At 39.8% G+C, this 19,659-nt stretch overlaps 1 long non-coding RNA gene across 1 annotated transcript; it reads right to left on the reverse strand.

The window, feature by feature from the left end:
- Positions 1-17,762: 17,762 nt before the first annotated feature.
- LOC139029348 (uncharacterized) lies at positions 17,763-18,311 on the reverse strand. Its single transcript, XR_011481662.1, has 3 exons — positions 18,182-18,311; positions 17,980-18,033; positions 17,763-17,819 (listed from the first exon to the last, which is right to left on the reverse strand). It is a non-coding gene; the product is annotated as an uncharacterized lncRNA (long non-coding RNA).
- Positions 18,312-19,659: the final 1,348 nt, after the last annotated feature.

The raw sequence follows: 19,659 nt of genomic DNA on the forward strand, positions 1-19,659 counted from the left end.
AGTTACCTTAGCTTTCTTGGGAACAGGAACAATGGTGGCCCTCTTGAAGCATGTGGGAACAGCAGACTGGGATAAGGATTGATTGAATATGTCCGTAAACACACCAGCCAGCTGGTCTGCGCATGCTCTGAGGACGCGGCTGGGGATGCCATCTGGGCCTGCAGCCTTGCGAGGGTTAACACGTTTAAATGTTTTACTCACGTCGGCTGCAGTGAAGGAGAGTCCGCAGGTTTTGGTAGCGGGCCGTGTCAGTGGCACTGTATTGTCCTCAAAGCGAGCAAAGAAGTTGTTTAGTCTGTCTGGGAGCAAGACATCCTGGTCCGCGACGTGGCTGATTTTCTTTTTGTAATCCGTGATTGACTGTAGACCCTGCCACATACCTCTTGTGTCCGAGCCGTTGAATTGCGACTCTACTTTGTCTCTATACTGACGCTTAGCTTGTTTGATTGCCTTGCGGAGGGAATAGCTACACTGTTTCTGATATATATTTTTTTATAACCCAACCCTGATCTGTACTTCTCCACAACTTTGTCCGTGACCTGTTTGGAGAGCTCCTTGGTCTTCATGGTGCCGCTTGCTTGGTGGTGCCCCTTTCTCAATGGTGTTGCAGACTCTGGGACCTTTCAGAACAGGTGTATATATACTGAGATCATGTGACAGATCATGTGACACTTAGATTGCACACAGGTGGACTTTATTTAACTAATTGTGTGACTTCTGAAGGTATTTGGTTGCACCAGATCTTATTTAGGGGCTTCATAGCAAAGGGGGTGAATACATATGCATACATCTTTTTCTTTTCTTTTTTTGAATCAAGAATTATTTTTCATTTCAATTCACCAATTTGGACTATTTTGTGTATGTCCATTACATGAAATCCAAATAAAAATACATTTAAATTACAGGTTGTAATGCAACAAAATAGGAAAAACACCAAGGGGGAATACTTTTGCAAGGCACTGTAACACCCCTAAGTCTTTATTTGTCTGGCTAAGCCACTGCTTCTCTTGTCTGACTAAGGAGTCATTTACAGTACACTGAGTATACCAAACATTAGGAACACCTTCCTAATATTGAGTTGGATGTGATGCTCTTAGTTTGAAATTCAGTTGAAGTCGAAAGTTTACATACACTAGGTTGGAGTCATTAAAACTTGTTTTACAACCACTCCACAAATTTCTTGTTAACAAACTGTAGTTTTTGCAAGTCGGTTAGGACATCTACTTTGTGCATGACACAAGTCATTTTACAACAATTGTTTACAGACAYGTTATTTCACTTATATCTCACTGTATCTCAATTCCAGTGGGTCAGAAGTTTACATACACTAAGTTGACTGTGCCTTTAAACAGCTTGGAAAATTCCAGAAAATTATGTCATGGCTTTAGAAGCTTCTTATAGACTAATTTACATAATTTGATCAAATTGGAAGGTGTACCTGTGGATGTATTACAAGGCCATACCTTCAACTCAGTGCCTCTTTTGCTTGAAATCATGAGAAAATCAAAAGAAATCAACCAAGAGCTCAGAAAAAAAAATTGTAGACCTCCAACAAGTCTTGTTCATCCTTGGAGCAATTTCCAAACGCCTGAAGGTACCATGTTCATCTGTACAAACAATAGTACGCAAGTATAAACACCATGGGACCACGCAGCCGTTATACCGCTCAGAGAAGGAACGCGTTCTGTCTCATAGAGATGAACGTACTTTGGTGCGAAAAGTGCAAATCAATCCCAGAACAACAGCAAAGGACCTTGTGAAGATGCTGGAGGAACAGGACAAAAGTAATCTATATCCACATAAAAAACTAGTCCTATATCGACAAAACATGAAAGGCCGCACCGCAAGGAGAAGCCACTGCTCCAAAACCGCCATATAAAAAAGCCAAACTACGTTGCACTGCACAATGGGACAAAAGATCCAACTTTTTTGGAGAAATGTCCTCTGATCTGATGAAAAAAAAATAAACCTTTTGGCCATAATGACCATCGTTTATGTTGGAGGAAAAAGGGGGATCTTGCAAGACGAAAGAACACCATCCCAACGTGAAGCAGTGGGGTGGCAGCCATCATGTTGTGGGGTTGCCTTTGCTGTGCAGGAGGAACTGTGCACTTCACAAAATAGATGGCATCATGAGGTTGAAAATTATGTGGATATATTGAAGCAAACATCTCAAGATATCGTCAAGTTACAAGCTTGGTCGCAATGGGTCTTCCAATTGACATTGACGCACAAGCAAATTTCCAAAGTTGTGTCAAGAAATGGCTAATATTACTGTAATACACCATCCCGGATCCGGGATCCTCCTCATCAAAAAAAGCTTGACTAGCATAGCCTAGCCTAAAGGCACAGGGATATCATATAATAAATTTTCATGAAATAACAAGTCCAAAACAGAAATGAAAGATAAAATCTTGTGAATCCAGCATCATTCCGTGTTTTTAAATGTTTTACAGGCGAAACACAATATGTATTTCTATTAGCTAACCAACACATAGCCAAACACACAACCGCAAATTTTCACCATGTTTCCACCGCATAGGTAGCTTTCCACAAAACCGACAAATAGAGATATAATTAGTCACTAACCAAGAACAACTTCATCAGATGACAGTCTTATACATGTTATACAATACATTTATGTTTTGTTCGAAAAAATGTGCATATTTGAGGTTAAAAATCATTAGTTTTACAATTGCAGCTACCATCAACAAATAGCACCAAGCAGCCAGAATAATACAGAGAGCAAGTGAAATAACAAATACTCATCATAAAAACATTTATGAAAAATACATGGTGTACAGCAAATGAAAGATAAACATCTTGTGAATCAGCCAATATTTCCAATTTTTTAAGTGTTTTACAGCGAAACACAAATGTAGAATTATATTAGCTTACCACAATAGCCAAACAATAACAGATTATTCACCGCAAAAGGTAGCTTTCGCAAAACAAGCAAAAGATATCAAATGTATCACTAACCTTTTGGACAACTTCATCAGATAGTCCCTTATAAAATCATGTTATACAATATCACTTATGTTTTGTTCGAAAATGTGCATAGTTATAGCTACAAATCCTGGTTATACATTGTGAAATAGTAGCAACGATTCACCAGAATCTCAGAGAATTTTTGGACACTCACCTAATCTGACCAAAAGAACTCATCATAAATTTACATAAAAATACTTGTTGTAATGGCAAATGAAAGATACACTGGTTCTAAATGCAACCGCTGTGTTAGATTTTTAAAAATACTTTACAATAACATAAGCTTGCGTTATTGTGAGACAGCACTCACCAACACGGCGGAGAATAGGAGTCAAAATATTTTACACAGAAATACGAAATAACATCATACATTTTTTCTTACTTTTGCTGACTTCCATCAGAATGTTGTACAAAGGAGTTCCTTGGTTCAGAATAAATCGTTGTTTGGTTTTAGAATGTCCATTTCTTCTGTCGATTCGCGCCACAATGCTAGCCAAGGTTACTAACATTCCCATCCTCTCTTGGCGCAAAGAACGGAAAACTCCAGTCCAATAAACGTTGAATAAACTGATAAAACTGGTTGAAAAAACCTACTTTATGATGTTATTAATCATATGTACAATAAAATCAGAGCCGGAGATATTCGCCGTGTAAACCGAACACTTTTCAGAAGGAATGTCGAGCTCCGCGCGCGCCTGAGAAGACAGAAAATTCCAGACCTGTCACTCCAAAAGCTCTTGTTCGGCTCAGATCAAAGCTAGACACCCCATTCCACCTTCCACTGCTGTTGACATCTAGTGGAAGGCGTATGAAGTGCATGCATATCGATAATATAAGGCAATTGAATAGGCAGGCCTGAAACAGAGCCTCGTTTTCAGATTTCACTTCCTGTATGGAAGTTTGCTGGCAAAATGAGTTCTGTTTTACTCACAGATTCAAAAGTTTTAGAAACTTGAGAGTGTTTTCTATCCAATAGTAATAATAATATGCATATTGTATGATCTAGAAAAGAGTACGAGGCCGTTTCATTTGGGCGCGAATTTTTCCAAAGTGAAAACAGCGCCCCCCTATTGACAAGAAGTTTTAAGGACAACAAAGTCAAGGTATTGGAGTGGCCAATCACAAAGTCCTGACCTCAATCCTATAGAACATTTGTGGGCAGAACTAAAAAGCAAGGAGGCCTACAAACCTGACTCAGTTACACCAGCTCTGTCAGAAGGAATGGGACAAAATTACAACCCAAACTTATTGTGGGAAGCTTGTGGAAGGCTACCCGAAATGTTTGACCTAAGTTAAACAATTTAAAGGCAATGCTACCAAATACTAATTGAGTGTATGTAAACTTCTGACCCACTGGGAATGTGATGAAAGAAATAAAAGCTMAAATAAATCATTCTCTCTACTATTATTACACATTCACATCCTTAAAATAAAGTGGTGATCCTAACTGACCTAAGACAGGGAATTCTTACTCMGATTAAATGTCAGGAATTGTGAAAAACTGAGTTTAAATGTATTTGGCTAAGGTGTATGTAAACTTCCGACTTCATCTGTAGGTTGCATCTTGTCATGTAAGACAAACCACAATTAAAGATTTCATAAAGGTGTCCAACAGTTTCTTTTCTCAGTCTTTGTAATGATCCAATACCTCTCTCTGACATGCAATTAGCTTACAATGTGGTAAATAAATGCAATCCATTTGGAGTGTTTTGTGTCCTAGGATATACCAATAAGCTTATCTTAATGATCCCCTTGGGGTTTGGGAATGTCAAATGGCCCAACATCGCTGCCGTGTTAGCTCTGACACGAATGATTCTCCATGCCTGTGACTGCATCAATACCTCTGGGCAGCCACCTGGAACACAAAATGAAAGAGGTTTACAGACGTCCTCCAGCTATTAGTTAACATTTACTATAGGAAAGCGATTCTCCCAAGCATAAATACATTAAAGTACACACACTAAAGGGTACAAAAAATATGTTTTGAGCTAAATCGTTTTTTTTTTTTACACAACTGCGAACTTCAAGGAGCAGGGCATTCAAGTTGGTCAGATGGGAATCCATGATGTCATCAGCCTCCCCTCTTGCTTGAGGAACAATAGAGGAGCAATAGAGAACAATAAAGGAAAGGCCCACTTACCTCTTGTGTTGTGTCATGACTTACCTGGACCAACTATTGAGATGTGACTTTTGTTAAAGAGCCACTGAACACCCCAATTGGCCTGAGTTTTTTTTTGTTGCTCATTACAAAAACGAGATTTCAGTCATGGAGGTGTGTTTCCTGACCGATTCCGTGTATGGTTAATTATGTTTGTCACCGATGAGACACTGTAAATGCGGAAGCCAATTTCACTTCCTCAAAATAACCAGAGTGAATCTAAGTTAAAACCTGTTGAGGACAGAGGGCGCTGTTTTCACTTTGGGGGAAATTCGTGCCCAATTTAAACGGCCTCGTACTCAATTCTTGCTCGTACAATATGCATATTATTATTACTATTGGATAGAAAACACTCTCTAGTTTCTAAAACCGTTTGAATTTTGTCTGTGGGTAAAACAGAACTCATTTGGCAGCACACTTTCTGACCAGGAAGTGGAAAGTCTGAATTCGATGCTCTGTTCAAGGACCTGCCTATAAATGGGCATGATACGTATGACTATACGTGCACGTCATACACCTTCCCCTAGATGTCAAGAGGAAGTGAGAGAAGAAATTAGTTGATTATCTTGGTCTGAGATGGAATGAATCCTCTTGGAATGACGTGTCCTCCATTTTCGGTTTTCTGGAAGGCGCGTGGAGGGACCTGTAATTGCCTTTTGAAAAGCTGTCGTTATAGGCGAATACTATCTCTGGCTTTGATTTTATTTGATACATGTCACAATATCATCGTAAAGTATGTTTTTTCAATATAGTTTTATTAGATAATTGAAATTTTTTTCGGGACGTTAGGCATGTTGCTTTGTCTGCATATGTTCAGGAAGGATAGCTTGCGCCACTTGGCCAGTGTGCTTGCTAATTCAAGAGGGAAAAACGACGTTCTAATACCAAACAAAGACGGTTCTGGACAAAGGACCCTTTGTACAACATTCTGATGAAGATCACCAAAAGTAGGACCCATTTTGTGATGCTATTACATATATCTGTCGAACTGTGTACTAGTAGTTTTGCGCCCATGTTTTGGGCATCTCGTAAGAGCTTATGTCGTAATGAAGATATTTTTAGAATTCTAACACTGCGATTGCATTAAGAACTAATGAAATCTATCGTTCCTATACAACATGTATTTTTTTGTAATGTTTATGAATAGCTATTTGGTCAAAATAGGTGAGAGTCTAATAGAAATATCCGCACATTCTGGGAAAAGATGCTACGTTAGCATAATGGATAACCACTGATTTCAGCTCTAAATATGCACATTTCGAACAAAACATAAGTGTATGTATAACCTGATGTTATAGGACTGTCATCTGAGGAAGGTTTATGAAGGTTAGTGAAAATTAATATCTTTTGCTGGTTTATTCGCTAACGCTAACGTGCCTATTGCTACGCTAACGTGCCTTGATGAATGAATGCGTGTTGTGTGTAGGCTATTGTAGTAAGCTAATATAATGCTATATTGTGTTTTCGCTGTAAAACACTTAAAAAATCGGAAATATTGGCTGGATTCACAAGATGTTTGCCTTTAATTTGCTGTACACCATCGATTTTTCAGAAATGTTTTTATGATGAGTATTTAGGTATTTCACGTTGGTCTCTATAATTACTCTGGCTGCTTCGGTGCTATTTCTGACGGTAGCTGTGATGGTAGCAGCAATGTAAAAACTGATTTATACCTCAAATATGCAATTTTTCGAACAAAACATGATTTATTGTGTAACATGTTATAGGCTGTCATCTGATGACGTTGTTTCTTGGTTAGTTTGGTTGGTTCTTGGTTAGTTTGGTTGGTTTCCTGCATGCTACCTGTGCTGTGAAAAATGTCTGTCTTTTTTGTATTTGGTGGTGAGCTAACATAAATATATGTGGTGTTTTCGCTGTAAAACATTTTAAAAAGGACATGTTGACTGGATTCACAAGATGTGTATCTTTCATTTGCTGTATTGGACTTGTTAATGTGTGAAAGTTAAATATTTCTAAAAAAAATTTTTGAATTTCGCGCTCTGCCTTTTCAGTGGAATGTGGGAGGAGTTCCGCTAGCGGAACGCGGGACTAGACAGGATAACTCAAGAAATCTGGAAATACATTTTTACGTTTTTGCCGAGGGTGTTTTAGTTGCACAATTTTACATGTAACTAAGGTGTTTGGTGCAGTATTTTTTAAGWTAAAAGATGTGACACGTGTTGTCTTATGTAAACAAAGTCAAAGCTACTGYGGAGGTCTGTCTCACTGTCTATGCTATTGGATACAGAGCAATCACTGCAGCTGTTCACCCCATGTTAGAGGACAAATGGACACTGCAAAATCAAAATCAAAACTCAACCTTCATTTACCTGTTGTGATGCACGCATGTTCCAAACGCCATTTTAGACATGACTGACTTTATGACCAAAATGATCCTATTTAAACTTTGTAGTCAATTTTAACACTAGAATAAATGTTTCTGACTCATATCAATGCCACATAGGACATTTTCAAGATATGTGAAATAACAGTCTAAAAATCACTTCAGGGCAAATAAATCAGATTTCGATCTGTCTTCAAACCCCCTACGAAGGTAGTTTGAAATGTGGCTTGAAATATCCGATTCCATGTGCTTTTTGGGTGTTCAGAATGCAGGAAAATTATCAAATTAGAATCGAATATGCAAACAAATAGGATTTGAGTCATTTCAAACTGAAATGTGAACAAGGCTTTCGATGGGAGAATAATTGGATTAAAATAACCTAAATGACACCAGCAAATTGGTTGAAGGGTCATTACTGGTGATTTTCCTTTGTGGGACGGGTCAAAAAAACGCATCACTACTATAATTCAGTGAAATCTTCCCAACCCCATAACCCATTGTGTTCGATTCTGAAAACTGAAATAGATTTAATCAGATGAAACATGTAAAAGCATTACAGACACGAAACACTAGTCTACCTGCTATTGTGGGGCTGTTACAGGTGGATAAGCAAAAGCACAATGACAGCATGTCTGCCTGCTTCTCTCCCATCACCTCTGATAATAATTATATCTGCCTCTTGTCTACCTCACTTGAACTCAGACTGCATGTCTCACAAAGGCTACACACTGGACATATACGAACATTTCACAATGATTAGTAGGCATACTGTAGCACAGCTGATTCGATGTGTTGTTCCCAGTAACGCCAGCATGCTGAAGACTCCTTCCATTAAATCAAATCAAATCACATTTTATTTGTCACATGCTTTGTAAACAACAGGTGTAGACTAACAGTGACATGCTTACTTATGGGTCATTTTCCAACAATGCAGAGTTAAAGATAAATAGAAAATTCAAATAGAAATACTGACACAAGGAATAAATGCACAGTGAATAACGAATAACCACAATGAGTCTTTAATGAACCATGTGTTTAATGAGTTCGAAACCATTCCATTGATTCCGTTCCAGCCATTACTATGACCCTGTCCTCCCAATTAAGGTGCCACCAACCTGTGTGTGTGTGTAGCGTCAGTATGCATGTGTGAACACGTCATGCGTGCGTGTGTGCGTGTGTGTGCATGTTAGGGTGTCAGTGTAAGTATGTGTGAATGTGTGTGTAACAGTATAACTTTAGTACGTCCCCTCGCCCCGACACGGGCGCGAACCAGGGACCCTCTGCACACATCAACAACMGWCYCCCACGACGCGTCGTTACCCATCGCTCCACAAAAGCCGCGGCCCTTGCAGAGCAAGGGGAAACCCTACTTAAGTCTCAGAGCAAGTGACGTAACTGATTGAAATGCTAGTAGCACGTACCCGCTAACTAGCTAGCCATTTCACATCCGTTACATGTGGGTAGAGTCCAGTGTGTGCAAAAAAGGGTCAATGGAGGTAGTCTGGGTAGCCATTAGATTAGCTATTTAGCAGTCTTATTTAGCAGTCTTATGGCTTGGGGGTAGAAGCTGTTCAGGGTCCTGTGGTTTATTAGTATCAGCAAGTTAGGTTCCGCATGCTACGGTGAGAGACTTGGGAAACCTATAGAATATAATAAAATGTAACTTCATTAGTCACAGCTGTGATAATCAGAAACCTTTTCTTGAAGGTTAGAAATGGAAACTTTAGGATGCTATCAAGAACCCTTTTCCTAAGGTCCTATAAAGAACCATTAATAAAATGTTCTATATAGCTCCAAAAAGGGTGGTTAGAATCCTTTTTAGGGCTTCTGTACATAGATGTCACGCCCTGACCTTAGAGCTTTTTATGTCTCTATTTTGGGTTTGGCCAGGGTGTGATTTGGGTGGGCATTCTATGTTATATTTTCTATGTTTTTGTATTTCTTTGTTTTGGCCGGGTATGGTTCTCAATCAGGAACAGCTGTCTATCGTTGTCTCTGATTGGGAACCATACTTAGGTAGCCCTTTTCCCTCCTTTCTGTGTGGGAAGTTGTCTTTGTTTGGGGTACTATAGCCCTCTTAAGCTTCGCGGTCGTTTTGTACTGTTTATAGTTTTTGTTGGCGACATTACTAAATTAAAAGAAAAATGTACGCACACCACGCTGCACCTTGYTCCACTTCCTTAGACGGCCGTGACAATAGAACCCTATTTAATGGTTCTTTATAGAACAATCTCAAAGGTTCTAGAAATAACCGTTTGAAGAACCGTAAAGGGTCATTTTTTCTGCTTAGCCATATCAAACAGTATTGTTAAAATTATATAGGCTATATTACTGTGTTAACTGACAAGTTGAATCAGGTGTGCTAGATCTGGAACTGCTAAAGGTCCCCGAAGAGAGATTTGAGAACCACTGATTTAGACATCAGTTCTTAAATGACACCAGGCCATATATGTCTTTCTCAAGACACTGACACTGGCCATAGTCATATTTAACATGTAATGGCATAACACAACAGATTACATTAACTGGAATGACATTCTCACGCACTGTTGAACAAATAGAGCTGTACGCAAACCACACCCAAAATATGCTAATGAGACGCCATCCCTACATTTTCATTATCACTAAAACAGCAAAGAACCCTTTTGTGAACTGCAAAGAACCATTGAGAGGCCCAAAGGGTTCTTTGAGTCATTATTGTTCCACAGAGAACCGTTCACCAATCCCAAAGAATCCTGGAGGAACCCTATTTTCTTAGTGCGTAGGACGCCTGATAGAGCTRAAGAAGCCAAAATAACCAAAGAAAATATCAAGAGAAACATGCAAAAACTTTTTTTTAAATACCTCTAGCCTATATTCTTAAAATACAAATGAAAATAACTTTAGACCTTGTCAACCACTTGAAAAAAAGGTTGACATCCATCAGCCTACTGAGTCCACAGGTCCCACTCACACAGAACTACCCTACGACTTGACCTTTTTCTCCCCTCTCTCTCCAGGTGAAATCCTGCTACTAGTGATGTCCAGCCACCCGACAACCTGCCCTTTCGACCCCATCCCCTCTATCCTTCTCCAGACTACCTCTGGAGACCTCCCATTCATCACTTCCCTCATCAACTCATCACTGACCCTCTGACTTCTATATGGCCAGAGTTGCTCCACTCCTCAAGAAACSAACACTCATCCACTCTGAAAACTACAGACCGGTATACCTTCTTTCTTTTCTTTCCAAAATACCCAGAGGGGTACGCGCAATGCCGTCGGTGGTACGCCAAATAAAAGTGTGATTCAGATTATTATAATTTTTAAAAATATTTATATATATATATATTTATAGATATATATGTTTTTCTTCTTCACATTTTCAAACAGTACATTTATATTTTCCAACAAGGCTATACATTTGGGTGAGGTTTTTTCCTTGCCTGAGTAGCCTCGTTTTACTGCCAAAAATAKAATTAAACCATCTAGTGTTCAGCGAAATAACAACACAATGTCAAATACAGGTAGCTGAGTCAAATAATTAATATCCAATCACATTAACCGTTACTCACTCGCGGGAAACATTCACTCTTGCGCAGACATTTAGAAACGAAACATGACAATTAGAAAAATAAGCCACAGAGTTTTTTGAGCGAGAATAAAGACGACTTTTGAGTAGTAAGACATGTATAAAAGCAACAGATACCATTAATAAGAAGGGACTAGAAGCGTTTTATATGGTATGCTACGGAGTGGTTTGGACAGGCAAGCCCCATACTATTGTGGAGGACTTAATTCTTCCTAATGCCGCGGAAACGGCTCTGACAATGCTGGGGGAKAAGGCCAAAAGAACTATACAGACAATGCTTGCATCAAACAACACTGTTTCACGACGCATCAGTGACATGGCAGGAGATGTTTTGAAACAATTACTGCTTCGCATACAAGCCAGTGAATTATATGCGTTACAGCTGGATGAGTCAACAGACGTGGCGGGGCTGGCACAGCTGCTAGAATATATCTGTTACGTTTATGGAGGGTCAATTAAGGACGACATCCTCTTCTGCAAACCACTGGAAACAAGGACAACATGAGAGGATATTTTTACAGTACTGGACAGCTTTGTGACATSAAATTGACTTTGGTGGTCAAGATGTGTTGTTATCTGTACTGATGGCGCAAAAGCCATGACAGGGAAACATAGTGGAATGGAAACGCGTGTGCATGCAGGTGCTCCCGAAGCCACTTGGGTACACTGCAGCATCCACCGAGAGYCTCTTGCTGCCAAGGGAATGCCTGACAGCTTGAAAGACATTTTGGACACTACAGCGAAAATGGTTAAAATTTGTTAAAGCAAGGTCCCTGAACTCTCGTGTATTTTTTGCAATATGCAATGATATGGGCAGCGACCATGTAACGCTTTGACAACATACAGAAGTGCGCTGGTAATCAAGGGGCAAAGTATTGACATGTTTTTTTTCATTGAGAGACGAGCTTAAACTTTTCTTTACTGACCATCATTTTCACTTGTCTGACCGCATGCATGATGAGTTTCTCACACAACTGGCCTATCTGGGTGATGTTTTTTGTCGCCTGAATGATCTGAATCTAGGATTACAGGGACTCTCCYCAACTATATTCAATGTGCGGGACAAAATTGAGGCTATGATTAAGAAGTTGGAGCTCTTTTCTGTCTGTGTCAACAAGGACAACACACTGGTCTTTCCATCATTGTATGATTTTTTTGTGTGCAAATGAACTCAAGRTTATGGACAATGTCAAATGTGATATAGCAAAGCACCTGAGTGAGTTGGGTGCGCAATTACGCAGATACATTCCCAAAACGGATGACAGAAACAACTGGATTCGCTATCCCTTTCATGCCATGTCTCCAGTCCACTTACCGATATCTGAACAAGAGAGCCTCYTCGAAATTGCAACAAGCAGTTCTGTGAAAATTMAATTTAATCAGAAGRCACTGCCTTGAKAAATCGCGCTGTTAAGACACTGATGCCCTTTGCAACCACGTACCTATGTGAGAGTGGATTCTCGGCCCTCACTAGCATTAAAACTAAATACAGGCACAGACTGTGTGTGGAAAATGATTTAAGACTGAGACTCTCTCTAATACAACCCAACARTGCAGAGTTATGTGCATCCTTTCAAGCACACCCTTCTCATTAACCTGTGGTGAGTTATTCACCATTTTTGATATACAAATAAGATTTCATATGTAAGATAGCTAAATAAAGAGCAAAATTGTTGATTATTATTATATTATTATTTGTGCCCTGGTCGTATAAGAGCTCTTGTCACTTCCCACGAGCCGGATTGTGACAAAAATTCACACTCATTCTTATGTTTAATAAATGTATRGTGTGTGTGTGTGGCAGGCTTACAATGATGGCAAAAAACAACATTTGAGAGTGTGCTGACCCTGYTGCTAGAGGGGGTACGCAGCTGGAGGTTGAATGTTTGAAGGGGTACGGAACTATAAAAAGTTTGGGAARGAACCACTGCTCTGGATAATATCTTCTGCTAAATGACTAAAATATAAACATAAAAGAGAGTATTCCCTAAATGGTACTCTTCCTGTCATAAACAATACCCCCTGTATCTGTTTTGCCATGGCACCGTGATATAACACAACACCGGTCATATCCGCCAGACATCTGTCGGTGTGGTGCCATGGAGCAGTGTGCGGAGGAGTTGAGCGAAAATGGTTGCTAGGCCTGATTCCCATCTACCCTGCCTAACTTGATAAGAGATGACTCTTGGCTGCTTTCAGACATTAACTGGGGTAAAAAGGACTTCTGCGTCAGTGGCTATGGCAAATCCTGTGGCAGACATAAAGAAGTCAGTGATTCAGACTTCCAGGCAGCTTGATCATCCTTAAATCCTCAGCCATGAAAAGTACATGCCACTTTAACATGAGTGAGAGTATTGGTATTAACGTGTGTGGAGTCTGCTCAGTGAAATAGGTTAAATGGTCATTTTCCATAAAGATTACTATGATAGTAGCTTCTGTCTTCCTGGAAATTAAAGCAGTGCATGCTGTACATGTTAAAAGACTAGTCTGGAACACAAAGCCCACTGGGCACACACTGGTTGAATCAKTGTTGTTTCCACGTAATTTCAATGAAATTACATTGAACCAACGTGGAATAGTTGCTGAATTGACATCTTGCCCAGTGGGAGGCGATGAATAAAAAGTGACAACTGAAGGGATAATTGTTTTGTATAGAAAATAAAGCTGCACAAATTAATATATTTTGTCTGTAGTGAAATCAGATGAATTGTTAATTAAATTATAATTCATTGTCAACCTCATTTCATCAGGGGTCGAAAATGGAAACAGAATTGACCATACTGCCATCTAGTGACATGCACTGAACGTAAATTGGGACCCTGCACATTGTCAGCTAACCCATCTATACATTTTATATTGAAGGGGCACTATAACTACACGAGTTAAATTGGTACATTCTTACTCACGGGTGCAACAAATATATTATCTTACAAGGCACACCTTAAAATATATTAATGAGCCAGAATCAACAATACCATGCACCCACTAGTGGTCAAAATGGTTTTGCCACTCCAAAGATAAGGTACAGTACTGTATTCTGTGGGGTGGAATTGCAGTACCAATCGAAATACAACAATTTTCCCACAATGCACCATAATTTACAGCATGCTGCAGTAAAACGTTAGTTCTTTTCACTGTTGATAATACCTAACATTACCATATAAATGTGTTTTCTGTTACAGTGTAGCCTACACCTTTGTTGTAAAACCACGGCCTTGGCTTGCTTTCCTCCCTACTTACTGTAAATGAACAGATTAGGAGTCAGCTGAAGCAGCGTGTTTATTTTCTTTCCATTGCATGTAAATGAGAAAGTTGCTACAGTGGGAATGAATGGACTCATAGAGGGGCACACATACTGTCCGTTCGTTTTCAGGGCCTAGAGAAATGTTCACACACACACACATACACAGTATCCCTCAAATACTGACGGCTAACTTTAACCTCTGCGTTCACAGCTTGGGTTGTTGACTTTAGTTTCTGGATGCAGTCAATGGCCTGGAGGTAGCACTGGTCCAGAACGAGGGGGAATACCTCTGAGGAGAAGGATGGAGAAAGGAGTCATTGAAACCTGGAATGACAAATAGGTCAGCCTGTTGATGTACTGCTGTGTTTACACAAGTTTGTGTTTGGCTTGGTGGGTTATTGGGCATTTTGGAATAAATCTACACCTTTCTGCGTAATCCAACTTTCATACAACAATATAAAAACTGTTTGGTTTAAATGTAATTTATTTGAAAGTGACGACACTCCTTTAATTTCTAAAGCCATCAGGAATAGGCATGTTAATACTAAGGCTACATAGGGGTTTGTTGATTCCTTGGTGACACAGGAGTGACTGACAGCTCATTTAAGTTGCATATGAATACAATTTAATATCATATATCATTGTATTCCTTAGCTACTTATATGAGCTGTCAGTCACTAGCTGAAGTGAGCAATAACTTTAGAGGAAATGATGGTTTAATTTATGCAGATTGACTTGAAAGGGGAWTCCAATCATGATCATGCATGTTTGGTACAGCACAAGTGTCAAATGTAAATGGGTTGTTAAGGAATACTGAGAATGCACACATCATCCACTGAGTAGTCACATCGTTTGAGGATGTTTCTGTATTGTTGTGATGCATTTATTGGATATAACAACTATTTGCTCCATCAACAAAAGCTGTGAAGTTTATTTTATACAAAACCAGCACCGTTGCAGTGAGAGCCAAAAGTAGCAAGTAAAGCCCTTTGCTGTCTTACCTAGTCATAGTCACAGCTAACTAAAACGCTGGTAGTAGAATACTACATAGAGAGAGWGCCTCACCTTCAATCCTAGGAGGTGTGCATTGCAACACAAGCAGTTTTTTGTTTCTCGCAGTATAAAGGCTTTCTTCATCACGTCCCAAAGTCTGATATTTTTGTCTTGTGGCACTTTTTCTCTTTCGCTCAGTCCAGCCGGGACCCGCCAATCTCCCACAGGGTTCTGGGAGAAATAGTGTGGTATTTCAAGCAGCACACTAACTCAGCCATGGGTTTAAATTAAGCGTGATGTGGAGGGGTGGAGGGAGGGAGGGAGGGGGGGAGCAGGGGGTTCTGCTGAAATCCTTTTGGCTAACATAGTAAGAAAATAACTCGGATGTTAGGTTAGGGGTAGGGGCAACTCCCACAAGGATACACAGTCCAGTAGACAGCTTTTTGGAATCCACTAGTGGAATGAGATGCACAGGTCATATATTATATATACAGTGAGCTCCAAAAGTATTGGGACAGTGACACATTTGMTGTTGTTTTGGCTCTGTACTCCAGCACTTTGGATTTGAAATGATACAATGACTATGAGGTTAAAGTGCAGACTGTCAGCTTTAATTTGAGGGTATTTTCATTCATARCGTGAACCGTTTATCGGGTGAACTTTCTCACTCACCATTATTCACGATTCATTCAGGACTATCCGTAATCATGGTAGCATCCACATTAATGTAGAAGTGTTTATAARCATATTCTATTATTATTTACAATAAATGTGACTCCAAAATGACACAATACATTATTTACCATTCATTTCTATTGGGCACAAAATAATCTGAAACACAACCAAAACAAACAGCAAATGCATCCAACAAGTTTGTAGAGTCACAGGCTTGATGTAGTCATTGTGGGCTAGGAATATGGGACCAAATACTAAACTTTTGACTACTTGAATATACATGTAATTGAATTTGTCCCAATATTTTTGGTCCCCTAAAATGGMMGGACTACGTACAAAAAGTGGTGTAATTTCCAATGGTTCACCCGATATGYATGAAAATAACCTCAATTTAATGCTGAGTCTGCACTTTAACCTCATAGTCACTGTATCATTTCAAATCCAAAGTGCTGGAGTGGAGATCCAAAACAACAAAAAATGTGTCACTGTCCCAATAGTTTTGGGGATCACTGTATATACAGTAAGCATTGGGAACATGCTCTAAGGAACCGACAGTATAGAGTGGCAGAGTGGGGGGTTTGTGTAGCTTAAAGTCTACATTCGTTTTCAACCACTATTCCCCCACATCTGGTTTTAAGTCAGAAGTGATTAGCCGCGATAGCTTTGAATAATGTTAAACTATTGAGGGACTTTACTTTATTTACTATTTGGTTTGGGGCTGTTAAATATTTATGTGTGATACTGTAGCCTGGATACAAGTATCTCGGAGGATCCAAGTTGAAACTTAAAGGTAATTTCAGATTGAGCCGACATAAAAAAAATWGTCAAAGACTCCAGTCATCCAAGACTGTTCTCTCTGCTACCGCACGGCAAGCGGTACCGGAGCGCCAAGAACATCTTCTACCACCAAGCCATAAGACGGCTGAACAATTAATTAAATGGCCACCCGGACTATTTACATTGACGCCCCTCCATTTTGTTTTTATACTGCCTCTACTTGCTGTTTATTATCTATGCATAGTCACTTTATAAATTACCTCGACTAACCTGTACCCCCGCACATTGATTCGGTATCAGTACCCCTGTATATAGTCTCGTTATTGTTATGTAATTTTCTAGTGTTACTTTTTGATTATTATTATTATTTATTTTTTTACTTTAGTTTATTTACTAAATATTTTCTTAAATCTATTTCTTGAACTGCATTGTTGGTTATGGGCTTGTAAGTAAGCATTTCACTATAAGGTGAACACCTGTTGTACAACACCTGTTGTATTTGGCGTATGTGACAAATAAAATGTGATTTGATATGCAGCGTTTACCGTGAATGCAGTCTATGAGACAGCAGGGAACATTGCCTTTAATTGTCAATGTGTTATGAAGCAGATCTTCAGCGATATGGATTGAATAGAGCCCTAACTYAACATTAGCATCTTAGCTGTGACGGTGAAAAATAATGTTATATTTCATTGTCACGTTGCAAACACATGCAAACACACTGCGGCCCTCTATACTATATCTTACAAACACACTGCGGCCCTCTATACTATATCTTACAAACACACTGCGGCCATCTATACTATATCTTACAAACACACTGCGGCCCCTCTATACTATCTTACAAACACACTGCGGCCTCTATACTATAATCTTACAAAACACACTGCGGCCCTCTATACGATCTTACCAAACACACATCGGCCCTCTGTACAATATCTTAACCAAACACACTGCGGCCCTCGTACTAAATCTTACAAACACACTGGCGGCCCTCGTATACTACATTCTTACAAACACACTGCGGCCCTCTAACTATATCTTACAAACACACTGCGGCCCTGTACTAAATCTTACAAAACACACTGCGGCCCTCTATACTATATTTGCTTACAAACACACTGCGCGCCCTCGTACTTATCTTACACACTCGGCCCTCTATACATATTCTTACACACTTCGGCCCTTTATATATATCTTACAAAGAACACACTGCGGCCATCTACTACTAAATCTTACAAACACACTGCGGCCCTCTATACTATATCTTAAAAACCACACTGCGGCCCTCTATACATATTTATTTATTCTTACACACTGCGCGCCCATCATACTATATCTTACAACCACTGCGGCCCTCTATTACATACTTAACAGCCCTCTTACATACACCACACTGCGGCCCTGCTTACTATATCTTACAAACACATGCGCCCTCTATACTATATCTTACAAACACACTGCGGCCCTCTATACTATATCTTACAAACACACTGCGGCCCTCTATACTATATCTTACAAACACACTGCGGCCCTCTATACTATATCTTACAAACACACTGCGTTTTTCTAAATGTCACTGTCATATCAAAATAGTGTCGTCGCTTAGCACTGTGTTTTAAGATATAGTAAGAGGGCGAGTGTGTTTGTAAGATTAAGTACAGAGGGGCAGTGTGTTTGTAAGATATAGTAACAGAGGGCCGCAGTGTGTTTGTAAAGATTTAGTACAGAGGGCGCAGTGTGTTGTAAGATATAGTACAAGGGGCCGCAGTGTGTTTGTAAGATATAGTACAGAGGGCGCAGTGTGTTTGTAAGATTTAGTACAGAGGGCCGCAGTGTGTTTGTAAGTATAGTAAGAGGGCGAGTGTGTTTGTAGTATTAGTACAGAGGGCCGCAGTGTGTTTGTAAGATATAGTACAGAGGGCCGCAGTGTGTTTGTAAGTTATAGTACAGAGGGCGCAGTGTGTTTGTAAGATATAGTACAGAGGGCCGCAGTGTGTTTGTAAGATTTAGTACAGAGGGGCAGTGTGTTTGTAAGATATAGTACAGAGGGCCGCAGTGTGTTTGTAAATTTAGTACAGAGGGGCAGTGTGTTGTAAGATATAGTACAGAGGCCGCAGTGTGTTTGTAAGATTTAGTACAGAGGGCGCGAGTGTGTTTGTAAGATATAGTACAGAGGGCCGAGTGTGTTTGTAGATATAGTACAGAGGGCGCAGTGTGTTTGTAAGATTTAGTACGAGGCCGCAGTGTGTTTGTAAGATAGTACAGAGGGCGCGTGTTTTGTAAGATATAGTATAGAGGGCCGCAGTGTGTTTGTAAGATTTAGTACAGAGGGCCGCAGTGTGTTTGTAAGATTTAGTACAGAGGGCCGCAGTGTGTTTGTAAGATATAGATGAGGCCGCAGTGTGTTTGTAAGATATGTATAGAGGGCCGCAGTGTGTTTGTAAGATTTAGTACAGAGGGCCGCAGTGTGTTGGTAAGATATAGAATAGAGGCGCAGTGTGTTTGTAGAATTTAGTAAAGAGGGCCGAGTGTGTTTGTAAGATATAGTATAGAGGGCCGAGTGTGTTTGTAAGATTTAGTACAGAGGGCGAGTGTGTTTGTAAGATTAGTATAGAGGGCGAGTGTGTTTTGAAGATATAAGAGGGCGAGTGTGTTTGTAAGATATAGTTAGAGGGCCGAGTGTGTTTTGTAAGATTTAGTACAGAGGGCCGCAGTGTGTTTGTAAGATATAGTAAGAGGGCCACAGTGTGTTTGTAAGATATGTAAGAGGGCCGCAGTGTGTTTGTAAGATATAGTATAGAGGGCGGAGTGTGTTTGTAAGATATAGTATAGAGGGCGCAGTGTGTTTGTAAGATATAGTACAAGAGGGCGCAGTGTGTGTGTAAGATATAGTATGAGGGCGC

This window comes from Salvelinus sp. IW2-2015, linkage group LG19, assembly GCF_002910315.2.
Source record: "Salvelinus sp. IW2-2015 linkage group LG19, ASM291031v2, whole genome shotgun sequence".
Taxonomy (NCBI): domain Eukaryota; kingdom Metazoa; phylum Chordata; class Actinopteri; order Salmoniformes; family Salmonidae; genus Salvelinus; species Salvelinus sp. IW2-2015.